Source organism: Arabidopsis lyrata, assembly GCF_000004255.2.
Source record: "Arabidopsis lyrata subsp. lyrata unplaced genomic scaffold ARALYscaffold_9, whole genome shotgun sequence".
In the NCBI taxonomy this organism is placed as follows: domain Eukaryota; kingdom Viridiplantae; phylum Streptophyta; class Magnoliopsida; order Brassicales; family Brassicaceae; genus Arabidopsis; species Arabidopsis lyrata.
In genome coordinates, this window is record NW_003302547.1 from 710617 (window position 1) to 716160 (window position 5544).

Genomic DNA, 5544 nt, shown 5'->3' on the forward strand with positions numbered 1-5544 from the left:
TTTATTATAAAATCTAAACCTTAACCACTCATTTGGCAACCCAAACCGACATCTAATTTCGTTTTAATTGTAAAATCTAAACCCTAAACCCTAAACCCTAAACCCTAAATCTATTTTCTGATTTCCTTTTTTTTTTTAATTGTGTGTTTTTTTTTAATTCTCTAGTATTAGTAATGACATGGCAAAACGATTGGCTATAATCTGTTGGGTGAATTTAAAGGTTCACCCCAGAGGTAAACCTAAGTATGGTTCCTAAAAATATGTACAATCTTACTATCTTTCAAAGATATATAGAAATATTCTAATATTTTTACCCTAATTAGGTCAGTTTGAGGTCAATAAATAAGGAGAGGAAGTAACGAGGTCGTAATCAAAATTTTGTGTGTCAAACAAGACTTGATAATTTTGAGAGGAATGGAACAAAACAAGACAAACTCTAATCAGCTTTCGGTGATTCCAAAGTGGTCGGAGCTTTGTCCGGACTTGTATACGAAGTGTTTTCGAACGATTGAGTTTCACAAATCTTAATCGAGCAAAATCAGTTTGTAGGTCATGGAACTCTGCTTCGAGAGGCTGCGTCCCCAAACGAATCAAATTCCGTGGCTGATACTCTTCCCTCGAGAGAACGAAACCAATAATACCAATAGCTGTGTTTTATTTATTCCTGATGATGAAGACAAAGTTTACAAGACTCGAGATCTTGGTCTTGACTTTGCAAAGAGTTCTTGTCTTGCAACTTACGGTAGTTGGTTCTTAATGCTAGACCATCTTTTCAATCTCTACATTCTCAATCTATTGACCTTAGAGAGAATTGAACTACCACATTTTCCCTCCCATTATTATCCTGACACTTTAAAACGATACCACTCATGCAACATAGCTTGCCTCTGGATAGACGACATAACCAAAGATTACCTCGTTGTTTGGATCATTAACGACGATATAGTTTTTACCAAGAATGGTGACGATACGTGGCGAGACGTTCACCCTAGTGAACTTCAAACGTATGATCAAATTGTCTATAATCATAGAGATCACAAGGTCTACACTTTTGTTGACTACAATAATCTCTATGTTTGGGATTTCTCTATTGATATCACACGTGAAGATTGGTATAGTTTAAATCTTTGTGATTCGGTCTATGAGGGACCTCGTCAGTACACTGTGGACCAAAACTACAATCCTCTCGGGTCATGGATACATGTTTCAACTACAGTACCTGGACAAATTCTGAGTGTAGATTGGACATTGTGTGATGTTAGTAAAACATGGAAATTTTACATCTACCAGTTAGATTCTCTGACGTGGAGATGGGTAACAGTTGATTCTTTAGGTGATGATGCTTTAATCGTGGACATGGGTTTCACGGTTGTCGCTAAAGATATCCCAGGGATCAAGAAAAACTCCATTTATTTCACTGGCAACAGCCATCCCATTATGAATATATACCAACCATATATACGTCTATGATCTCACCACCCAAACCATGGAACCTATGCCACAATGTGTTTTCTCCTCCATGCTCTTCTCCGATGCTCGATGGTTCTTACCTGGTTTCACCGGTTAATTAGAGTTGTTTCTGCTTCCTATTAGAATTCTTTTGGTTTTAAATCTACTAATATGTTGCCTTTATATACTTTGTCCTTTGATTATTTGTTTATTTGTGTTTTTTTTTTTGTTTGTTTAACCCATACTTATATTAAACTTAACTTGCGGTTACGATAACAACAAATCGAAACTGGAATCTCTTTGTTAAAGAGATCACTGGTCGAGTTTATTTGTGTTATGCATGTCTTTTATTTTCTTACTTCATAACTTCAACTGTTACATTTTTCAATTTTCTTATATTGATACTCATAGGAATAATTAAGTACAAATTCGATATAAGTTTATCAAGAAAAATTAATATCATTATATGAATCTGTAAGTTGTAATCGGATCAAAAATTTCTAATAGAACGTAATAACAAAGACAATTAAAAAAAATATATAAAAAAAATAACAAAGACAATTTATATGAACGGTAAGTGATGATGTGTTTTGTTTTCGGTTTATACTAGACTTTTCTTTTCATTTTAAATTTTGCTTGGTTTGCGTCTATGAGTCTTAACTCTTAAGGGAGTGCTTAGGTATACATGCATGTATCTTAACCTTTTCAGGTCTTGCTTGTGTGAATTATGGAAGCAACGAGTGTAACAATACTGAGCCATTCTCACATAAGAGCCACAATTCTCACTCGGTCAGTAACATTCTAGTTTTTCATATCACGTCCTAAACAATACTTCTATACTCTGATAAGGCACATGAAAGTCTCGAGACTCGAGACGACACATTGACACATATACTTCTAAATCAAAGAATTTTCAAACATATTTGTCAGCTCTAACCCGTCACAAGTAAGGTCATTCACAGAGGTCACAATTTCAGACTCATGTTGTATGTTGTGAAACCCAGTTAGTTAGTCCAAACTATACTTATATCATTCTGAAACATATTTATATATGAAAATATGTGGATAACTATATGCAAGGAAAGAGAAGTTTGCCCATAAGACCGGCAGGGGGACAGGAGACGGCCATCTCAAAGCACATCACGACCTACAGGTAAGACCGGCGAGACCAGGGAAGGCAACCCGATTGGGAGTCAGAGGATCCATAGTACCTGCAGCCCCACGGACTTAATATTCCTCATTTTAGAAAGCGGAGGGAAGGGATCTCTTTTCTGCAACGGAAAAAAAACGGAGCAGATTTGATTCGGCACAACCTAACGATACATCCAATACCAATGATCTGTGCCTAGAATGCGTTGCTAGATCTCTGTTCTAAAAAGCTATACAGGCAACAATAAAGTTGACCGGGGGCGGGTCTTCCCTTTCATTACTTATTTCACGACGAGGGAACCGCGCCCGCATCAGTCGAAGTGGTGCCCTCCTCGAAGAAAGAGGGTTTCAGTCTCATTCAACCAACTCTCTTTTTGAAGCAGATAGTTCACGAGATAATTGAGTAAGTTAAGATAGATGTCACAATTTGAACCAAAGGCCTTTTTAGTGATTAGTCTGCTAGTTTCTTTGACCTTAGTCGGTGTAAATTATTCCTTTTTTTTTCTCAAGTCAAACCGGAAGGAGAAAATACCCTAATTTTTCTCTTATCCATCGTCTTCTTGGTAGCAAGTTTTTTTGTCTTTGTTGTTAGTCACCAACTTATTTACCCAGAAATAGATAAGGGGGATTTAGTAAATCCACTTCTGGTGCTGGCCCAGCTGTCGTGTCTATTGGTTCTCTTTAGCGGCTCAAGAGCCGCTTACGCAGGCGCCAGCACCGGCTGAAGTTGCCCATCCCGTTCCTAACCAATCTCCTCTTGGGGGGAACGGGGGAAATCGCTAGATCCCCCATGGGATCAAAAACAACCTATCACCGAAGTCCCACATATTCAAAAAAAATGGTGCCTGAACCGACGGGAAGCTCTTTTTCGCAGGGTCAGAGGGCTGCCGCGCCTTGCCGCAGCAGCGGGGCCTACGGTCGGACAGCTGGGACGTGTCTGTTGTGAGGCTTGCGGGGAAGCTTGCCTGGATTATCGCCCGTGCCTGTTGTCAGGAATGCGCGCGTGTCTCCCTAACCTAAATATCAAGGACTTCAGGTGTTCGGTCGAGCTTGTCATCTAATAACATTTGAATTTATCTTAGATTCCACGTTCCCGAAATGGATCTTATCAAATATTTCACATTTTCTATGATTATTTCTATTTTAGGTATTCGGGGAATCCTCCTTAATAGACGAAATATTCCTATTATGTCAATGCCAATTGAATCAATGTTATTAGCTGTGAATTCGAACTTTTTGGTATTTTCCGTTTCTTCGGATGATATGATGGGTCAAGTATTTGCTTCATTGGTTCCAACGGTGGCAGCTGCGGAATCCGCTATTGGGTTAGCCATTTTCGTTATAACTTTCCGAGTCCGAGGTACTATTGCTGTAGAATTTATTAATAGCATTCAAGGTTAACCATTCCTCTCCTTTCAGTCGCTCGTCGAGACCTGGTGGACCTTACAGTCGAGCTCCTTTGTTCCTTCGGACCTCTTCTTTCAGTCGAGTCACTTTGTACCTCTTCTCAAATAAGGAAAATACGAAGTTCTCTTCTCCTTTCGTTCTCTTTTTTTCTTGGTCGGCAGGGTCAGGGCCTTTCTCGCTGGGCGAGCGCATCCGATTCAAAAGTCCTTTCCTAAACCAATTCCCGTTCAGTTGCTGAAAAATAAATGGGGATAAGCTTTCTAAATGAGATTGAGTTCGACGAATATGGATGCTAGAAAGATGTTATTTGCTGCTATTCTATCTATTTGTGCATTAAGTTCGAAGAAGATCTCAATCTATAATGAAGAAATGATAGTAGCTCTTTGTTTTATAGGCTTTATCATATTCAGTCGTAAGAGTTTAGGTACGACTTTCAAAGTGACTCTCGACGGGAGAATCCAGGCTATTCAGGAAGAATCGCAGCAATTCCCCAATCCTAACGAAGTAGTTCCTCCGGAATCCAATGAACAACAACGATTACTTAGGATCAGCTTGCGAATTTGTGGCACCGTAGTAGAATCATTACCAATGGCACGCTGTGCGCCTAAGTGCGAAAAGACATTGCAAGCTTTGTTATGCCGAAACCTAAATGTTAAGTCAGCAACACTTACAAATGCCACTTCTTCCCGTCGCATCCGTTTTCAGGACGATCTAGTCACAAAGTTTTACACCTTAGTGGGGAATCAATTTGCCTACTCTTGTATCTCGAAAGCAGAAAGAGTAGAATTCATTCGAGAGAGCTTGGTGGTCTTAAGAATGGTTCGGGGGGGGGGGGGGTTTCTCTTAAGAATAAAGAAGAGGAATTGAATCTAATTGATGTTCATGCTCTCAGAAGAGCGGATCCATTACCAAGACTACTTCTTTCTCAGGAAGTGCAGCAAGTACTTGAGGAATTTTGGGATATAATGCCCCACGAATTAGTTGCCAAGTGCGCCCTAGTAGGGCAGTCTACCACAAGATCGAGTTGGAGCCTGGAGCCAAACCCCCAACTATTTAGACTGGGGCTCTGGGTTAAGCGGATGGCCCCCAACTAGCATCTATTAGTTAAGGGGATTGGTTGAACTCAGGAAAAAATTTCAGGAACTCATGGAGGCCTATTTTGATTCCAGCCTCCAAGGCAGTTTTTCCCTATATTGATTGCTGCTGGGAAAAGGTTGGGGAGCCCCTTTCCAGAAAAAGCGGGAGCCTTGTGCATTGATTATCGGGCGCTCAACAAGGTAACCTAACTATCAAAAACAAGTATCCACTTTTATTGCAGACTTCTTCGCCCGCGCGAGATACTTCTCGAAGTTGGATCTACGGCCGGGCGGGATACTACCAGGTGCGTTTCGCGGAAGGAGACGATCCAAAGACGACCTGTGTGACAAGCAAGCAACCCTACTAATAAAGGGGCCCTTTCTGGCTTCGTTGCGCCTCCTACCCCTATTATATTAGTTAAGCCCTCCTTCCTTTTATTCTTGGAACTTAGACTCTTTTGAA

The 5544-nt window shown here is 40.3% G+C and overlaps 1 pseudogene; it reads left to right on the forward strand.

The window, feature by feature from the left end:
* Nucleotides 1–308: 308 nt before the first annotated feature.
* LOC9299233 lies at nt 309–1613 on the forward strand (annotated as a pseudogene).
* Nucleotides 1614–5544: the final 3931 nt, after the last annotated feature.